General features: G+C 38.3%; 1 protein-coding gene across 1 annotated transcript in view; it reads right to left on the bottom strand.

Annotated features, from left to right (window-relative positions):
• LOC105226602 (ras-like protein family member 10B) overlaps positions 1-21,822 on the bottom strand; it is a 161,490-nt gene that overhangs the window by 124,462 nt on the left and 15,206 nt on the right. The window contains exon 2 of the mRNA XM_049450531.1: positions 17,366-18,510. The gene's annotated coding sequence lies outside the window, so the exon portion shown is untranslated. The remainder of the gene's footprint in view (positions 1-17,365; positions 18,511-21,822) is intronic.

Here is a 21,822-nt window from a genome sequence, read left to right as displayed (position 1 = left end):
TGCTCACATCAAGCTTAATGCGATCATCACCTCAAGCCGTAAGTGTTTTCAACTGAAGCACTCCAAAGTTCTTTAAAACGGAAGCAATGTCAGCGGCATAGAAGAGTGTGAAAAGAGAGATATGGAGAGTATGTGTCATATTGAGTATGGGGGCACCAAAGAGGCACTGTTACGCAACTAAGTGACTTCTGATGTGTTTGGCAACAAAAACAAACGGGGATAAGTATGTCTGGCCAAGAAACTTGAAGCAGTAGTAAATAGCAGATCAAAATGCGAACAAAAACAAATATGCAAACAATTTCAAACGAGCATATTTATACGAAAGCCTTAAGACGCTTTCAAAAACAAGAATGCTGAATTAAATAATAAAAGACACATCAATTGTTGCAGCTGCAGGGCTACATTAGGCTGAGTGCATTGTGGTTGAATGAGCATAAAAATAATTGGGGATAGAGCATTATGCACAAAAAGTTAATGAACATACTTGTATATATCTAGAGTTGCATTGAGAACCAAGTATTCTAACTTAATCTCGACCCGGTACTCCATAGTAAGAAACTAATAACGTCATACACGTTTCGATGGTCAAAGCCTTCATCACAATCGTTTTTTGAATCTACTGACGGCAACATATAATTTCTCGAGTTGGGGAAACTTTAAAAAAGTTCAGTCCTCAATATCAACTTGGTTCTCCTTTACCACACCCTCACTATACTAACAGCCTTAGACGTTAGCTAGCACTACTGTGCGTCAATGTTTCCAGCCGCAAAGCTGCAAATAACAAGTGTTTTCCAACTTCCGTACATTGCACTGCCGAAGATTCTCATGAACCGCTATCCACTCTTACAAACGCTGGATTTTAGGAACAGAAATAAAATTCCGCTGATCCGACGATGAATACACACGCATAAAACTGTAGATGTATTTTTATACCCTGAACAAGGCATACTAAGTTCGCCGAGAAGCTTGTAGCAACCAGTAGAAAACGACGGACACCCCTTAAAAATATATATGGAAATGAACAGCTTGACGAACTGGGTCAGCCTGCTTATACGAGTTCACGTAAACTAGCCCCTCAGTTTTTGAGATATCATTCTGAAATTTTACTTTCGTATTTTTCTTTCGAAAATATATATATTTCTTCATGAAATTGGGTATGAGTTATTGTCTAAGGCTAATCGGAATCTAGTTCTTGTAAGGAATCTTTTGTATTTGTGAAGGGTATATGCAGCGTCGGTGCAACTGAAGTTTACGTTTTCCCTGCTTTCTGATGCACATACAAACTTATTTCTTTTCACTTAACACTCTCCGCTTCGCTTCCCATCCATCGCCCGGTTACATAATTTGTGCTAATCTTCGGCAAGTGGAAACTTTTTCGTTGAGCCCGTTAAGCGCATTTAGTACATAGTTTGCAACGTGCTGATGGCACTTCGTTCACTGTACATTTGTACCGTTATTCAGGCATTTCTTCCTTCCAGTACTTCATAGTTGCCGCGCGCTTGTGCGGGTTTTGCATTTCCTCAACAAAGTATAGTTGTGTGTATTGCAGTATGTCAATCAAACGTCCCATTTGACTTCGAAAGAATCAGCGGCAACGGCGCCGCTATAAATCAGAGTTTCGCTTGTTGCATCGGCAGCTGTCATATTGAGCGCGATAAAAATGATTTGTCTTTGCTGCATTTGTCAGATTTCTATTCAATTTGTTCATACGCATACCGAGCCTTTAGAAGGGCTCGTTTATATGTAACTAGAGACTATTCGCGCTGTTCATGAACTCGAAATCTTGATTGGTTCTCTGATTATATGTGTGCGGCTTGTCATGGGATACCGGAACTTGATAAGAATTTTATTGTTTTTTGAAAAAAAATTGGCATCCTTATTCGAAATATGAAAGAGAAAAGCTCATGGAACGGCTAGGCGCATTTACCTCGAGATCTCAAATTGAAAGCGTACAAAATACAGCTTGTGCAAGAACTGAACGCTTTCCAAGCGATATCGCTTATGCTATTGAAAATTTCCAAGAATATCGGACATTTTTGAGCTGAATTTTGTTCAGCGATGATGCTTATCTGGCTCACTAGATATGTAAACAAGCAAAATTACTGCATTTGGGACGAAGAGCAGGAAGATATGCAAGAGCTGCTATTACAACCAGAAAAAACAACGGTTTGGTGTGGTTTGTGGGCTGGTGAAAACATTGGTTCATATTTCTTCACAAATGATGCCGGTGAGAACGTAACCATCAATGGCGACCGTTATCGCGCCATGATAACTATTTGATACCTGAAATTGAAGCTCGAGATTTTGACGATATTCAAACGACGTCACTTCCCACACATCACATCAATCAATGAACTTATTAAGAGAATACTTCGGTGTGCACATAATTTCACGTTTTAAGCCGGTCGATTGTCTACCAACAACGTGTAATATCACACTTTTCCTATAGAGATAAAGTCCATTCGCGCAATTCCGCTTCGATTCAAAAGAGCCATCGAAAATTGGATTCAACGGATGGACCATCTGAGACGTAGCCGCGGCCAATATTTGAAATATATAAAATTCAAAAAATAAATGCTAAATAATACTCTTTCGAATGATAATAAACATTCCCTATTATATTTGAGGTTTCTATTTTTTTCTTTTAAAAAGTTGGGAACCTCGAATGGGATCAACATTTCAATATCTCTCTGATAAATAATACTACTCTATTTTAGTCCGATAAGATTTTGAAATGAGAATATTTATATTCGTATATTTATCTTTAAACCAATAAGTCTTTTAAGTCATGCATAATGTTAAAAGTGGCTAGAACATGATAATATTACCCAAAAATGCTAATTCAGTTACCAATCGGTAGAGGTGTTCCTTTTGATAGATTATACTGAGATAAAACACAGGTCAGTTGAAGAGTTCTCGGCCTACTACATTAGAACAAATTTTTTTGGCAAAATGCATATTTCCCTTCATGGATAAACTCTGATTATAGCGAACCTTCAGTTTTTCGATACCATTTCTGAGGTAATATTTGTCCTTTGCTTCTTAAATTAGCCTCAGTTTCCGCGATCCCATCTTTTGAGGTCTAAAAACAGAAAATAGGCGCTGCAGATCGGGAGAGTAAGGTGGATGTTGAAGCAATATGACACCTAATTCATTGTTGTCATTTGCGTAATGTTATTTTCTATCTCTATAACATTGACATTCATATGTACTATATAAAAACCGAGATAGAATTTCTAAATAGTAACGGAGAGCTTGATTTTGGAGTAAGTTAAGTTAAGCAGATTACAGTTCTACACTCCGGCTGTCGATGCCTCCCCTTCTATAAAAAATCTGAACTTATCCGTAAATAATTATATTATATTACCAATTAGAGTGCATAGTTACAAGTGCTTAACAATGAAAAACTCATCTCTTTAAATCACCCATTCTCACCGACGTTGGGCACACATCAGCCCAAGTTGTGCGTAGAAATTGTTTAGTGGCAGCTGCAACTCCATAAAAACCGCTGCTAATAACACGTTTGCCACTTGTCAGTGCGTTTATTAAATTATGAAGAGCATGAAAAAGCGTTGTTACCCGCGACAGCGCTGCCAATGTGCTGCAAACTTTTCAAAGGCGACAAAGCAAAGCTTTGTGTGCGGCACGATGACATTGTCGGCTAATAAAAGCACAGCAAATGTGGCTAAAAATATGGTAAACAATTTACAAACAGTGCAACGGAACTGAGACTTAAAGCCGAGGGCGGTAATGCAACGCAACTTGACGCTAATGATCTGCAACAGAGCTAAGTGTGAAATGAAAGCGTTCGTGCATGCGAGCTTGTATATGTGTGCGGGCGTGGATGAATTGGAGTATTTTATGCGATATGGCACTCACACATTCATATGCTCGCATATATGCACTTAAGACCCCGCTGAGATGATTATGTGTCCGCATTTGGCTCCCATTTCAGATGACTGATGCCCAAGCTGCTACTTAGAAGCGTGCGTGGCAGCAACTCGTTGCAACGTCCAAGTAAAGCTGTGTGCGATTGAAATTTTAAGCAGACCCCTTTTCAAAATCCTGGCTATTCAGACAGCTTTTTGAGTGCAGAACGCTTACAAAGAAAAATGAGCTCTACGAAGAGAGGAAAATTCTTCGAGTGTATGTGAATAACATATAGTGTATATGTCAATTACATATCAGCACGAGGCTGTGCATTGAGGCAATAATACTCCGAAATGAATGAACAAATACAAAAAAACAGTGTTGGAAAGCGACGAGATACCTGAGTCTTAAAACAGACGACAGTACCTTAATTTAACACCAACGATGACAGAAATATTGATGGAACTGAAAAAACGCTATGCCAAAAGTAACATGCTTTTTATTGAGGTGGAGTAATATATGCGCCAGCCGGCAAATGCTTTGATTTGAAGATTGCTATCATACTCTGGGAAGCCTGATACAGAGTTGCATCTCTAATAACGTGGACCACCACACTGCGAAGCCTACTCCTAGTGTCATCTTCTCCGCGCACATGCCTTCGAGGGATATTTTATGAGTAGAGCGGAGTAGCTGGAGAAGAGGCGCAGTGATCTTTTTCAGGGATTGAGCGAAGCCCAAAGGGAAGATTGGAGAGAGAGTGATAAATAGACTTATGCTTTAGACTGCCGGACACCTATGCTACCTTTCAATCAAAAATTTCAGCTAGCAAGGTGGTAGCAGAAGTACTTCTCCGAAGTCTGACTTTGTTTAGGGAAGTATCTATTCACTCCGATTGCAGAGCTGCTGCAGAAGCCTTAAGCTCGCTGACAGGAAGCTCCAAGTAAATCAGGATGTCTGGCTCGACCGAAACTGTTAGTCCGGTGAACTTGCAAGAAAGGACACCCTTAGCAAAATTCTATGAGTGTGGGCACGAGTAAATGTGCCTTCGTTGGTCAGCCACCAGGACTTTGTAGGCCTTCTGACCCAGAGTGGAAGGTAGAATGACCATGAAACTACTAGTTGTTAGCAAGATGTACATGAACTCAGAATCCCAAGTGGTCACTGTCCCATTAGCACTCAAGCGGTGATGCTAGAGATTTTTGAGAACTTGAAAAAGTGGCAGAAATCAATGGGGATTCAGTACATAGAGGAGAAAGGATGGTATGAAGCGCTTTCACCTATTACCAATTATTTTGTTAAGATAAAGTGGAATTGAATCAGGTATAGGGTGAATACTGCACCGATTTAAATTACTTTTAGCACCTAAAGGAATTATTATCAGATGGACGAGTTAGATAATGTTACTAAAGTCACATATTTGTTATTTGGATAAAGTCGTATTCTGGTAACTTCATAGTCGCTTGATATATAATATATATTGTAAAGAGAATGACTCAGATGAAACTGTCTGATATACCCGGTGAAGGAGAGGGGGAGAGAGATATGAACAATTTTTCCGAATGCAAAGGTTCTGTGGGGTTCCGGCGCTCTGCAACAAATTTTCGAAAATTTTTTCTCCAACATTGCACTACATTATGAATTATTATCATTTAATAGCAATCATTGCCGTCTGATGAGCGACCAAACATACAGACACATAACTGAACATACAATTTCTCTATAATCCAGATCACTTTGACGATACCCAAAAACTGTTTCCATGATTTTATGGTATTGTGTTATAAAATTCAGTTAGAGTGTATTAACGTCACATGTTACAAGAATGTAAAATGTTGTGTTGGAAAATATCACATTCACTGGCGCTTTCAACGAAAACCGAAAAAAGTGAATTTTAAATATATTTGAGGGAGTCCGCTAATATTGGCTTAGTTCTATGTTTCAACAATGTTTCAGTGTTGTTGCAACACCATCACGTCGTCCATTTGCCAAATACCCGTCAGTACTCGTATCACAATGGCGGACAAAAGCTTTTGATGCTGCATTGGCCACAAATGCAGCAAAATGAAAAATGATTTTCACTTCTCATAATGAAGACATTTGTCGTGTGTGTGTGTAAGTGTGTGTGTGCATTCGTTATTTACTTTCTTGGACGCACTGTAGAGCGTTGAATGTTGGTGCAGCTCGGCGCGCAATGAAAATAGAATGAATGGTTCTTCTAATGGTTGGTAAACAATGCGGTGTTACACGCTGACAGCCGAAAAGAGTAAACTTGCTTCGGGTTATTTATTTATTTTGTAGTACAAATTGAAGCCGTGCATGCGGAACTCGGAAGCATTATGGCATGGTCGAAAAGATAGTGTTGCGATAGCGCTGTGCTAGTATTTGAAATGTAATCGCAACTTATTCTTCTTCTTTATTAGCGTAGATGCCGCTGCGCGGGTATAGCCGAGTTTACAACAGCGCACCAGTCGTTCTTCCTCTTCACTATTTGGCGCCAATTGAAGATTCCATGGAGGTCTTTCTCTTCCTCTGCTTCCCCCAGAGGGTACTGCGTGGAATACTTTCAGAGCTGGAGTGTTTTCGTCTCTTCGGACGACATGATCTAGCCAGCGTAGCCGCTGCCTTTTAATACGCTGAACTATGTCACTGTCGTCGTTTATCTCCTACAGCTTATCGTTCTATCGACTGTGGTATTCACCGTTGCCAATGTGCAAAGGATCACAAATCTTTTCTCGAAAACTCGTAACGCTGACCCGTCAGCGTATTCATTTATACAAGTACTTAAACTTAGGTTTCTTCTTCTTTTTTTGTTTCTAATTCAAATCTTCTTTTTACTGGCCTAGACACCGCTTATGCTGTTATAGCCGTGTATCAAAAGGGTAGTCTCTCATCAGCGGCTTTTTGTAATTTTTCATTAGTGCTTTTTTTACGTGGAGGGTTCCGAACCCAGCGCCCAACCCTGTGAATAGTGAATATGTAAAAGTGTTATTTGTAGTCACTCCCAAGTGAATGGCAATCAGAGAACTATCCTCATTTGCGTGTACTTCTACACATGACACTATCCTAATTCAAATACATGTTCAATAAAACTTGAAAGGGAGAAATTATAGCACGTTGTTGCTTTCCCCAGAATAAATTATCAAAAATAATAGTATTTTTGTTTAGGTTTTTATATATGTATGTATATAAATGTATTCGATGCAATGGCTGTCATGTATTCTAGTAAATTAGTTTGTCTTGTCTTAAATAAGCTTTTTGTTAGTTTAAAGTTCAAAAGGTTCATAACTTTGCTGAGCTAATTAAGGTAGCTTGCGAATGACGATTTTAATTACTTACGGCAAGTGAAAGTTTTTGCTGACGACTTGTACTCAATTGCGAATTCAATTTCATACAAGCATGTGTGTGTGTATGTACAAGCATTTGCAGTTCGAATAATGGCTAGTAAAATATTTGTCGTGGATGTTGAAAATCATGCAATCGCATGTGCCACCGCGCGCTGCACTTATATGAGCTGCAACTGCCGCAAATCAAACACTTGCATGAAATTGCGTTGAAAACGCACACAAGCACACACATATAAATAAACACATGCCTATATGTGAGCAAATACGGTGACTGCAGAGTGGCCCTAAAGTAAATAGAAATGCGGGCAAACTCAAAGCTCGTGCATAACGGTACTTACATACATGCATACGCACACATATGCATAAACATATGAACATATATGTATATATGTATATTCTCATCTGCACTTGTAATCTATATACCTTGGCACATATTTGCAGTTGCTTGCATTTGTGTATTTGTGTGCGCGTTTGTATAGACATTCGCCTGAATTTGTAACTATTTGCACCAGCGCCCGGTGGTCGTATTTTATGAAAGCACTCGTTAGTGCACTTTGGTGCCGGAAAAAACGTCGCGCCAACGCTACCCTCGCCAACCGTGTGCCAAGCAGTTCGTTAGCGCTTTTGTATATACATATGTATATATACAATATATTTGTATATGTGTATTGGTTCATGTATTTTTTTTTGTCTAGAAATATATGACGTTTTATGGTATTTATATAGCCTTATTGAAAATGTTAACACATCGGATATGCCTATTTAAATATGTGGGAAAATAGTCTATCCTTCTTAAAATAAATTTTTATATGCAAAAATAGTTCCGTGTCACTTCAAATACATCTGATTTAATCGAACCTTTGAGAATTATAGTGAGGGCGGTAAAAAAGGTTGCTTAAAATGCAACACTGTGCTATGCAAATACCACATTGGAATATTCTCGTATAATTCGTATAAAAAATAATGAAATTATTATAATAAATTAATTAAGTGAAAATAACGAAGAAATTCGCTATACAATATTTTGACATTTTTGTATAAAAAGGGAAGAATGGCACGCAAGTCACCAATGAAATTTTTGAAGTTTACGGATACGATGTTTGTGTAGCACAACAATGGTTCGCTCACTTCTGTACCGAAAATTTCGTGGTGAAAGATGCACTTCGCTCTGGTCGACTTATCGTTGAAAAAGTCGATGAAATTACGGAAAAGATTGACCAGGACCGTCACATAAGCAACTATGACATCGCTACGGATCTTAACATTCATCATCAAGCCGTTTTGAACCATTTAAAAAAAGCTGGCTATAAATAGAAGCTCGATGTTTTGGTACCAAATGATTTGGTTGTGAAAAATTTAATGGACCAAATTAACATTTACGATTCTTTGCTGAAACGAAATGAAATCGAACCATTTCAGAAGCGAATGATAGCAGAGAGCGAAGAGTGGATCAAATACGACAATTATGTGCGAAAAAGATCATGGTCCAACCATGGTGAAGCTTAACAAATGGTCGCAAAGCCAGGATTGACGCCTCGAAAGGTTGTGCTGAGTGTTTAGTGGGATTGGAAAGGAATCATCCACTATGAGCTGTTCCAGCCTGGTCGAACTATTGATTCTACATTTTAATGTCAACATCCGATTAGATTGAAGCAAGCAATCGAAAAAACGCGGTCAGAACTGATCAACAGAAAGAGTTTCGTCTCCCATCAGACAAAAACTGGAAGAACTTGGCTGGGAAATTTTGATGCATCCACGATATAGCCCTGATTTTGCGCCATCGGACTACCGTTTGTTTCGGTCAATGCAGAAATCCCTTAATGAAGTAAAGTTGGCTTCAAGAGAACGCTGTGAAAATAGTAACTTGTAACAGTTTTTCGACTAGAAATTAGAAAAGTTTTACACTGATGGAATAATGTCTCTAGAGGAAAAATGGCAAAAAGTGGTGGACCAAAATGATACATATTTGTTTCATTAAAGTGCATTATAAATATAGAAAAAACAAGTTGAAATTTGATTAGAAATACGAAACGACTTTCCCGACTACCCAATATATTATTTTGTTTTATACATATGTGGCAACTTCACTTCAAAATATTTTTAAGTTAAGATACACCTTGTTTGATTTAAACAAATTTTCAACTTTGTATATAATGTGATGGTTTGCGTTATTATTTTTGTCGAAGGGTGGCAACTCTATTCAGAAATATATCTTAATCAAAAATTATCTGGCTTTTTTATGAAGAGATCAGAAATAACAAAAAAAAAATAGTTTCCATAAATAAGAAAATATTTGTGTATAAATAAAAATATGTACGTAGGCTGCTATATACATATCTGGCGTAGGCAACACTAAGTGTTGCCAGGAGCAATCTTACATTTTCATTGGCAAGTTTGACATTTTTTAGCATAACATCACTCAGAACGTTTTGTCCTTTAATGGTGAATTGTTTTATTTACAGGGAATTAAAAAACTCATCTCGGCCAAAAAATGGAATTAACTCGTGAACATTTTCATGCAAACATTTTTCACAACTTTCTACGTGGATTATCACGACAAGAGTGCATCGATGAACTAAAATCTTTGTATGGCTATGAAGCCCCATTCTATAGCACTGTGAAAAACTGGTATAACGAATTCAATCGTGGCCGACGCTCGCTCAAAGACGAATTCCGTGAAGGTCGTCCAAAAACAGCCGTTGTGCAGGATACTGAAAGACCGTCATGTAACATACCTTCAGATAGAGGCATGCCTATGCATTTCTCCCACCAGCATATATTCGATATTGCATGAACACCTGGCCGAAAAAGGTTTGTTCTCGTTGGATCCCGCACAATTTGACAATCGCTCAAAAAAACGGCTCGTGTGGATTGGTGGAAAGAAATGCTGAAAAAATACAATCGCGGTGCTTTAAAAGACGTTTATAAGATCGTCACAGGTGACGAATCATGAATCTATGCGTATGAGGACGAAACGAAACAGCAAGCGACCGTGTGGGTCTTCCAAGACGAGCCAAGTCCAAGCAAAAAAATAAAACAAAAAAAAACATTTTCGTTGATAAATATGCCTATTTACATTATTAGGTCGTATAGGTCTACAACTTTGCTTCCACCGTTTTGTTGTAAATTTAAGGCTTTATTGTATAAAAACGGTCCAAAAGTGTTTTCCCTTATTCCCTCAAAAATCAGTGCTTAATTAACACACGAAATGCTTTATGATCCATATTTTTGTAAACTAAAACAAGTTGCTTTACAAAAGTTCTATATTTGCTTAATACCTAATAGAAATCATATGGATGGTAGTAGTACAGTGATAGTATTATCTATGTATGTGTCAGCCTCAGTAAAGCATGGACGGCTCCTCAGCCACAGTTTTCTTGGAATTAAAAATTAAAAGCAAAATTTCCCACAAATGTCGAGAATTCGGCTCAAAAAGTGACATTTTCTCATTTTCACTTGAGAATAAGTTTGGGGTGCAAACAGATCTCTACAAATATTTTGTTGGGTTAATATTGAGACAAATCTCCAAGATCGAAATAAAACGATTTAATCGACCAGTGCTTGACCCTAGAGACATCTATTGGAAAACGGCGGAAGCAAAGTTGTAAACCTATATTTTAACTAAAAATATAATTTTTAATTTCTAAATAATCGTAGTAATTTTATCAAATTCAAAACTCAGAGAAATTTAGTGATCTTAATAGCGTAATCCTAAGGTGAAAATCCCTATGCCGTCCGCCTGTCTGTACAAAAGCTAATTATCTACCCTAGTAAACATATACATATTTTTCCCTCTAATAATTACATAAAAGTAAAAATATAAAAATAAATTATTTGCTTCATGATTTAGCTTTGACTTCTCTAACTAGAGGCAGCCATCAATATGTACACCACGGCGTATACGCATCGGCTGGTGTGCCGTGTGGTTGCGTGTCAAGGTAAAACGCCTAAAGCCCAGCTTAGCACACAAATTTCCACCCACTCACTCAGCCGTATTTATTCTCACTCGCATTTCTTCACTCTCACCGTATGTAAATAGCTAATTGTTGTGGGCTGCGAATGAGTGCAACCACTTATGCGGTATTTTCTTCAGTCGCGACGATAATAAATAATTCATGGGTGCGTTTGGACGTTATGTGACAGAATTGTGAGGCGAGCGACTGCAGAGTGCAATGAGAGGGTATATACGTAGGCATTTGATGCAGAAGGCGGCCACTATTTATGAACTTATTTATGGTACACAAAGCCATTTATAGTTTGGTTGGTTTTAATGCAGCATTTATGCAGTTATAAATAACTTAATACGTTTGCATCGGACAAAGTCAAATATTAATTATATAATAGGAATAACATCTTTGCAGCAAATTGTTATTCAGATAAAAAAAAAAACAAATTACTTAGATTTATTTCATTTTATACTCAAATATATTAAGTTGCCAAATATCTTCTTCCGCCTTTTTGTCTTTTGAATTTCGCGGCTATGTATAAAGCGCTCTTATCTGGCAATACTATATAGTAAATCGTTTGAAAGGTCTTGACATAACCTACATACGAGTATATTATATACGCTATGCATGATTAGTTTGGATATTGCGTTCAACAGTTTCTGACGTGTAAACATGGAGTTCACTAACGCCGAAATTCGCGCTATTTTAAAGTTTTCCTTCGTTAAAGGCAAATCTGCTAGGAAAACGTTCCGTAAGATTAATGGTGTTTTGGGGGATGGCACTCTATTACTTCGAACTTCGGAGGAATGGCTTCGACGATTCAGAACGGGTGAAAAGGACACCATCAAATCATGAAACACATCGAGTTAGGCAGGCATGTGGCATCTCGTGTCATCGCCCAGGAGATGGGAGTTAGTCACGAAACCATTTTAAACCATCCGCAGAAGGCTGGATACACAAAAAAGCTTGAAGTTTGGGTGCCGCATGATTTGAGGCAAAAAAACCTTCTGGACTGAATCAACGCCTGCGATATGCTGTTGAAACGGAACGAACTCGACCCATTTTTGAAGCGGATGGTGACTGGCGACGAAAAATGGATCACATACTACAATATCAAGTAAAACGGTCGTGGAGAAGGTGAATCGTCCCAAACAGTGGCCAAGCCGGGATTGACGGCCAGGATGGTTTTGCTGTCTGGTGGGATTTGAAGGGAATCATCCACTATGAGCTACTCCCTTATGGCCAGACGCTTAATTCTACCATATATTGTGAACAACTGGACCGCTTGAAGCAGGCGATCGACCAGAGGCGTCCAGAATTGGCGGCCAACAGGAAGGGTGTAGTGTTCCACCAGGATAACGCCAGACCACACACTTCGTTGATGACTCGTCAGAAGCTACGGGAGCTCGGATGGGAAGTTTTATCGCATCCGCCATTTAGTCCGTACATAGCGCCATGTGATTACCACCTGTTTGTGTCCATGGCGAACGCCCTTGTTGGTGTGAAGTTTAACTCAAAAGAGGTTTGTGAAAAGTAGCTGTGCGAGTTCTTCGCAAATAAGGAGGGCGGCTTCTTCGAGGGGTATGTTATGAAGTTACCGTCTAGATAAAAACAGATTATCGAACGAAACGGCGCATATTTGAATTAAATCCGATCACTTTAACACTTTTTATAAAGGATTGCATAAAGAGCAAAAAAGCGGAAGGGAGATGTATGTATGACAACCTATTATGTGTATGTGGTTTTTTTTTATAAGGATTGCTTTATTAAAGCGTAAGTGCGGTGTGATTAGGCTGTAATGGGGTATACCTGTAGTTATGCTTCTAGTTATGCAGTTATAGTCGTAGAACTATACCCCATTGCCACACTTGTGTCCTCGCCGCGTACCTTGGAAACGTGAGCAACTCTTGTGTAAGATGCGGTAGCCAACTCGTGCCTGGGGTCACGGCTAAAAGAGAGGAAGCTTCAACGGAGCCACTCCGAGACAATCGGTTTAGGACTCGCATGGTCTGTTCAGCAGAGAAGCGGGTGCGAAAGGGCGTCTGTTTTACAACTAGCGACTCAGTATATAAATGCGTAAAAAAGTATGTACTACTCGCCTAGCGAGGTTGTGCGGTGGATTTGGGACCGATCACGACGAAACTCCCAAGGAAAAATAATCAACAGCCTCGGATGAAATTATCCACTTTTGATGAAGACTACAACAAACGGGAAGGTGCCGATGACCTCTTAAAAGTAAAGGCTAATATCACCGCCGTCCTAGAAATAGACGGAACAAGGACGGAGACGAGTAGGTCCTTGTGACATTTACTACAGCGGTCTTATAAACAAGGCTAATTCGGTTTGGTATTCGTGGTGGGAGAAAACTTACATACAATCTGCATCAGATCAAAAGTTTTTATCATAACTCTGATTTGCGGCCAGGCGCCAACAGAAAAGAAGAACGATATGATCAAAGATGCCTTTTATGACGACTGCCCCCTTCACGATGTAAAAATTGTGCTTGGGGACTTTAATGGCAGGGTGGGCAAAGAAGCCATATTTGGTCCAATAGTTGGAAAATTCAGCTTCAATGGTGCAACCTCTCCAAATGGGTTGAGACTGATCAACTTCGGACGGGTCCGGAATATGGTGATCTGTAGTACTAGCTTCCAGCACATGAAAATTCTTCAAGCTACCTGGCTGTCCCCGGATCCAAAAGTTCAAAATCAAATTGATCATAGATAGATGGACGTAATGTCTCCAGTATCCTATACATGCGTACTCTTCCAAGCCTAACATCGATTCTGACTACTATCTTGTTATAACTCCCGTGAACAAACACAGATTAGGTACCACGTCGAGAAGCTACAGCAACTCAACATAAGGGAACTGTGGAAAGGCATATGAAGCTCCTTACGTGCAGATCCAAGCGAAACTGTTGGTTTTCGTAAGGGTCTAAAGAGCAGCCAACTCGATGAGGACTGTAGTATGGCAGTGGGGAGAAACCGGACAGTCTACCTCGCAATGTTGCGGTCGATCACAACAAGAGCGAGGTGGGATAGATATCGAGAATTCAGTGAAGAGTAAATATCGGATATAAGTTCTTATCGAGTGTAGTGCGTAGGAGACTGAAACACATCAGCGTGACTTTAGACCTGGAAAGTCTACTATCGATCAGATACCATGCGCCAAATCTTGGAAAAGACCTCTTTGTCAATTTTAAATCCTCCATCGGCAACATGAAAATGAATCGCCTGTATGCTCCTGCGTTTGAAACATCAAACTTGAAATTCCACTCATTATTTGAATTATTTATGGAACATTGCGCAATAACAACTTTCTGGAAATATAAGTTTATAAATTTAACCGAAGTCATGCTACCGAATTACTCGGAAGAGATAATAAACCGTATGAAATAACTGCAAGTAATATTACTCATTTTCGACCTTATCGTTTAAACATGAGAGCATAACTAGTATGTACGAGTACAGATGTATGCATATACTATCGCAAACTAAATGCGTGTTTTCAACGGAAACCTTACCAAAGAGTTTGTGACGCGCCGTTTCTTTGCTGATTAATTAGTTTTGTTGGCTGTTTTGAGCAAAGAGTTCAAAATATTTTGACAAACAAAATTAACTTGAAAAAGTCAAAGGGTTTTCGTAATTGAATTTTGTTGTTAGCTGAAACGCCTAAAGAAGTTGTTCAGATCGGATAACTATAGCATACGTCTGCCATGCAAACTCACTGATGAGAATCAAGTTTTACTAAGGGATCCTTTTTGATTATGACGGGCATTTCAGCTTCGGTGCAACCGAAGTTAATGTGTTTTCTTGGTTTACTCCCGAATATATCGTCTGTTTTACCCGGAAATGTGTTCTTACGGGAAGTTGTTCTTCATTAATTTATTATGTGGAACACCACCAGTTGAGTGAATGTGCAAAAAGTCCTATGTACTACTTAAAAATTGTGATTTTGACTTGGAAAATGCAGAAAGTCATGGCAATAAATGTTTGAAGATGGAAACTGGAAGCATTAATCGATGAGAACTGTTGCCAAACACAAGATAACCATGTAGAGTCTTTGAGAGTCACTCAAGCAGCAATTTTAAAACTCTTAAATTCAGCCTGATGTATTCCTTAGTATTGATACTGAGTACGTCGAAAGACTTTTCCATATCAAAAAAGCTGTTTGAACGCTCTAGAAAGTCTGCCTTGGATTGGTCTGGTGTTACCAAATGAATTCATTACGATTACCCTAAATGCATTAACTGATTGCCAAATTAAGGCAAAGCCGAATTATCCATGACGCCTAGAATAGATTTTAAATTACTTTACACATAAAAGTTCTTCGTTTGTTTTTGCTTTGATTTAACAGAAGTATTTGCAAAGCAGCGATCGAAGGCAAGCCGGAGTGAAGAGAAGAAAGAAAATCTATCTATTCTCTGCATTGAGTCCGACACATAATTGATAAGGGGTTCAAAATTTACATTTTAACTTGATATATTTACTGAGGTAATTTTAAGTGAAATAAAGGCTTTTGAAATTTTGTCTAAATTTCTTACAACGATACATTTTTGATAAGATAAATGGTGACTATATTTAGAAAATTAATACACTTGAAGCAAAGTGAAGTGAAGTGGCTTGATAACGAGTTCCTGGACAATGCTCAAGGAAGACCATCAAGGATTTGTGTGCTAAGTTTAGACGTGGTGAATTGAGCACCTTCGGCGGTTTCTCCGCCATACAAACTGTTGAATGAATATTAAGTTCCGGCTTGGAATCTTTTAACCAAAGTTGACATATTTAACACATCTAAAGTATTCGTTCAAAATATTTCTTTGCTACAAATTTAGTTGGTTTAAAGTTTCTGTTAAAATAAGTTGAATCAAAATAATATAAAATAATTCTGGAAAGTTTTATTAACAACAAAATCTTTTATACTTTTGCAATATGTTGCTACAGAGTATAATAGTTTTGTTCACCTAAAGGTAGTTCGTACCACCTAAAAATAATTGAGTAAGATATAGAGTTATATAACCCTATATACATATATATATATAAATCAGAAAGATGAGACGTGTTGAAACCCGAATTTGGTGCACGTGCGCCTTGGCAAAAAGTAAGGATGGGTTCATCGGTGAGCGTAATCGGACCACTATCACGCTCACAAAACGCTATCAAACGAAAATCCCTAAAGTGAAAAAACCAAGCACCAAATTTAAATATAAAACCTGCTATATATTAAAAGGAAGTGGGCGTGGTGTCACCAACTAAGAGGTTTAATGTACCTATCTCTCAGAGGACTTAAAGAACAATATGCAAATTCGTTCGGGACAAATTACTTGTGCACCCTAAATGACGCTGTCAAACTGAATGAAATCTGGTGGTAACATCGCTCACGCCCCATATAAAGGTTCCCTTAAGAACTACTAAATGCGTGATAAATAAATAAAACCAGGGTCCAGGGGCATTCAATTTTACATCTGCGATAATAACAGAGAACTTTATAGGAGCAGTTCTTAAGACTGGCTATGGGCGTGGCACCGCCTATATTTTGGTGAAAAAACATATTTCAAGACCTACTCGACCGATATCGACCAACTTTGGCACATAATGCTACTTTAAAATGTTTCTGTTCCAGCGCGAAAACAAATGAAATCAGACCCAAAAACCTAGTCTTTAATACCATCTGGTCAAAAAACAAAATTTTGCCTTAGTAACCGTGAAAATGACGAACAAAAACGTTTGTTAAAATTTGAGTTCTTAATAGGATTATATATGTAATATATTTGATTCCCCATACACAAAATAAATGCATTTGAAGAAATTATTGAATGGTAAAAAGAAAACTTGTTGTAGAGAATTTAGTTTTGAATTTGCTAAATAAACACATTCGAAAGTTATTCGAGATCAAAATCCAACCTTAAAATATCATCATATTTTTAAAAAATTCTTACACAATTTCACAGAATAATGCCACAAAATCCCAAAGTAACGTATACATAGATTTTTTTTCATTTATCACAATTAATACGTTACCTCTAAACGCCTATAGTCGGTGCTGTATCTATGTATATACATTCTGTCTGTAAAACTGTAAATAATATACACCAGGTAATTTAAGAAGTACTCCAATGTACACACATATAAGCAAGTAAATATTTTCTAAGCAGTTATTTGAAAATGAAAACACATTTGGAGGAACATAAATCATACCAACCTTACTATTTTCCACATCCGATATTCCTTCAAGCGCCCCCTAGACACTTCTAACTAGACGAAAGTTGTATTTAATTACATTAACACCCACACAAGATATACAGAATTTGCTGTCCGTTTGTTTCGCTTATTTCTTTTTCACATAATCATCTTTTTTGCAGCTTAAGCCAGGCTGTTTTTACAATGCCAGGGTTGGTGAACCCATCAAAATAACTTCAGGCTTTAACGAGCTCTGCGTGAGAGTTACTTGAGTAAAGCAAGAACAATGTTAACAGTAAAAATAAAATTCGAAACAGTATCGAAACCGAAAGACAAATCGAAACCGAAATCGAAGTCGGAATCGAAACCGAAAGCGAAGTCCAAACCGAAATCGAAACCGAAAAATTCACAGCGAATCTGCAACCAGTGCCAACACTTCGTACGTCCTCGTATCTTCTTATCTACAAAAGTTTAGTAGTACACCGCATCGCCACCCACTGCCAATAGATACGCACACGTTATTGTTGTCATTAAGCAATAAAGCTCATTCGCGTTGAGTAACATGATAATAATTTCAGCGCTTGTTTGTTCATATAATATGTGGGTTACACAAGATCCTTTTGCCCACGCACACACCCACATACACAAGCATGTACACGGTTAATCACTGTTACTAACGGTTGTTTCGTGGTGCGACCGTAATTATTTTTTCGCTGTGCTAATTTTGTTGTTGCTTTGTGAAATTCCCTTTGTAATTGATGCTGCTGGTGCTCTTTTCGCTTGGCAACAACTGCCGTTATGACTGACACTGGCGCTTTGGCTCGAAATAACTTCGTCGCTAGGCAATCAGTTGATTTTTGAAAAGCTTGGCAGTTGTTGTAATTAGAGCCAGGCGCCCACAACCGCAGCGAAGGTGCGAAATTTTTGCCGGAAGTCGATGTGCTGCTTTCAGCTCGTAGGCGCTTGCTCAGCGCAAAAATGATGCGGCTGCGGGTGTAAGTGGTGACAATGTTGTTGCTGTTATTGTTGCTGCTAGGTGTGAAAAGAACTTTCGTGCTTCATGTTGTTATGGTTGCGGTATTACTCTTTCACTTTACTCCTCCGCGTTCCACTTTAGTCATTAAAGTTTTGCTTTAAAATGTTCCTAGAAAGATTTAAATAACTGTTCTGTGAAATAATAACAAGGAAATTGCTGTTAGCCACGCATTTATTGGTTATTGTTGTTGGTGTTTGTGGTTACTTTTTGTTTTTATTGCTTTGATGTTATTTTATTGTTGTTTTGTTGCTTTTAGTGCCAAGACTTCTTCACTGAGCTGAACGGACTTAGTCCCGTTCTTAGAGAGATTGATTAGATGGGGTTAAGAGGTCAACCTTAACACGATTCTAAGCTGCCCAACCGAGATCGGCTTAGAACGTCGGCTCATTGTGTTACGTAAAACTCCTTTATAAAAAATCGTAAGGCACTTACAAATGGACAAAAGGCTCCGAGGATAACTCAAATTTGTTATGTCAGCTAATGGCAGCTTCGAAGTTTTAGCCTTTCCGCATGAATACGTATTTAATAATGTTCAGCATTGCAGCAAGACGAACTTTGCAAATATCAAGTAGTTCAGAAGATTTCTACATTCTACTCTAGGTCAATCGTCGACAAGCGCCTGCTAAGCATCGAAGTCTATTGGTTCATTGCTAGAACTTAAAATGTCAATGCAGATCCAACAAGGGTGTCCCTTCTGTTTAGTAGAGATTCTTGGAATGCTATTTCTAGTGAGGACAAGCTTTCAGTGCACAATTAGCGAGCTCAACGTTTGTATCGCCGCTCTGCTGTTGGAGAGAAGGCTCATTTGTAGTCCGCAGGGTACTGGAGATGCCGAAGAGAGCTACTCTTAGGACACGATTAAGCTTTTTAGCAAGTGTAGCTTTTTGAGTCCCATCCACCAGACGAATACTCCATAGAACATATTTTGATTGCGGTTTCGTAGAACCAAAGCACCACATAAGGTGAGAGTGCTCAACTTTTACCTTTAGCTCTTCTACAGCAGTAACGTATAAGGCAACCGATGCCTTTCAACACTCTCTTGAATATTTCAAAGCTTTCTATTAAGAATACGACCTAGGTAGTAAACCTTATCAATAGGTCGAAGACGTGGGCGTTCTAATTAAGAAAGACACGCCAGGGGTATTTAGAAATTGTCCTTTAACCATAAGAATAATGTCGTCAGCGTAGGCTGTCACGCGATAACCCTATTCCTCGAACTACTTTAGTAGCTAGTTAATGGAATTGTTTGAGCTTGAGCCTTAAACACATAAATTCTCAATGCAGCAGTATAATTTCCATGGGATATCCCCTACCAATGTGGAGATTTATCTTGCGTGGTTTTGACTCAGGAAGTTCGAAATTAAATATGACAGAAAAATAGCAGGAGCCTGCAGAACTCACGCGCGGTAAATATCTAAAATCTTTATGGCAGACAGAGTATGGTATACCTATGACTCAGTTCCTGCTTCGAGTTCAAGTTTGCGGTACTATATGAGTTGCGGTACTTAATGAGTTTATTGGAGGAAATACGGAAGAATATGGCTGTTCAGGGGTTCTAAAGGTGCTATATTCTCCACTCCTATCAACGTCAAATTACTTCGAAACGAACAAGTTAAGTCGTTTTATGTACGTATAGCTGGAACTTGCGCGACTTCCTTATAAAGACGTATTGAACCTTTTGGATAGGGTTGGCAGTATTTAGAAGCGGGAAGGAGCATCACACTTGTAAACTCTGGGAAGATAATGAAACACTGCAGATATTTTTTGTCTAAAGTGCAACATTTTTTATGGATATATTTTAATAAGAAACTTCAAATTATCTTTATTTATAGTTTATATCTAACAAACTGAAGGTTAAGTTAACGAAGAAACACTGTAATAGAGAGGGGAATACGCAAACTAAAATATACCGACAAACTAGAAATGTCGCAACTATACCACTACAACAACGTAGAAAAATAATTTCTGAGTGCCAAACAACCATTTGTTTGCCAGTTGCCTTTCAAGAAATCAGGAGAATCAACCATCGAAGGTGGATCACTTTCCGCAACGACAATGCGAGCTCTCATTGACACAATGACTGAAACAACTGCATTTTTGAGCACCAAAAACATCAATTTGAGGAGGCATCCACCGTATAGTTCTGACTCAGCACCTAGGAACTTCTTTTCATCTCGTGCGAAGAACATGAACTGAAAAGGGTCTCGATGCGTTCAGAACGCATGTTTTGGATATAATGAACTGACGAAACACTTTCTACGCCTCTGCCTCTCACTTGCAAATATCAAACAAGAGGTAAAGGAAGAAACTCATTCTATCAATCCATTCGTAACTAGTGACATAAATGATTCCAAAACTGCATTTACACGGTTTTATGTCTTTACTTTTTATTTTCTTGAATTTAGTTGCTTGGAGACACCTCATGAGTTCAAATACAAAAGCTCTCATACACATACACGGGCAGTGTGTGAATGTGTGTTCATGTTTATATCCGTAGTTTATTGACTGTTCCTTTATGACCAATAAAAGAAATACAATAACAACTGCCTGTGTTTTTATTGCATTTAATTTCCATGCCATTTTCAATATTCCTTTTGCTAACAAATTTATTTTTATTGTATTCTAGTAGTTTTGTTGGTTATACTCGTAAATAAGAAAAATTTCGTTCGCAAGCACACACACATGCTCAATAAAAGTTAATGATATCATAAAAATTTAACGCTGCAATGATTTCGTTATACATACATACTACATATGTACTTGTAGAGTTGTTTGCATATACAAAATAAAAACGCAGCTAAAGCTCAAGAACAAAATATAAGTATATGTACATACATACAAGAATGAAATGAGACACGAGAATTTAGTTTGATAAATTTTAAAAACGAAATTTTAAAATAGGGCTGCAATTTAATTTTCTATGAAATATGGAATTAATTAACACAATAAAATTATATGAATTTAAGAACTTTTTGATGTCAGTAAAAGTATTTTTCAATGCCAATCACAGCCATTCCTTGGAAGGGTTAAATATCAACCCGACAAAAGCAATCCTGAACCTTTTTACAAAGCGAAGATCGCTTCCGGGTTTGAGGCACCTAACACTGGTTGGCAGGGAGTTGGAGGTCAAGTTCCTTGGTCTCAACCTTACGGTGGAGTAAACATGCGGATTTAACACTGTCCAAAGCCACCAAGACACTCATTCCTTACCAACTAATAGCGACTTTTATTCAAAACTACATACAATAATTCTCATACATATATCATATGGAAGATGGAGTCATGTGTAGAAGTTCACGCAAGTGAGGAAAGTTCTCTGATTGCCATTCACTTGGGAGTGGCCAGAAACGATTCTTTTACATGTGACTCAAGCAGCTCACGACTTCCGGTCTTTGACCAAGTATCCTCTGGGTAGCCTAAGAACATCCGTTTGAAGGCGAGCT

This window comes from Bactrocera dorsalis, chromosome 2, assembly GCF_023373825.1.
Source record: "Bactrocera dorsalis isolate Fly_Bdor chromosome 2, ASM2337382v1, whole genome shotgun sequence".
Taxonomy (NCBI): domain Eukaryota; kingdom Metazoa; phylum Arthropoda; class Insecta; order Diptera; family Tephritidae; genus Bactrocera; species Bactrocera dorsalis.
This window is presented reverse-complemented; position numbering and strand designations above follow the sequence as displayed.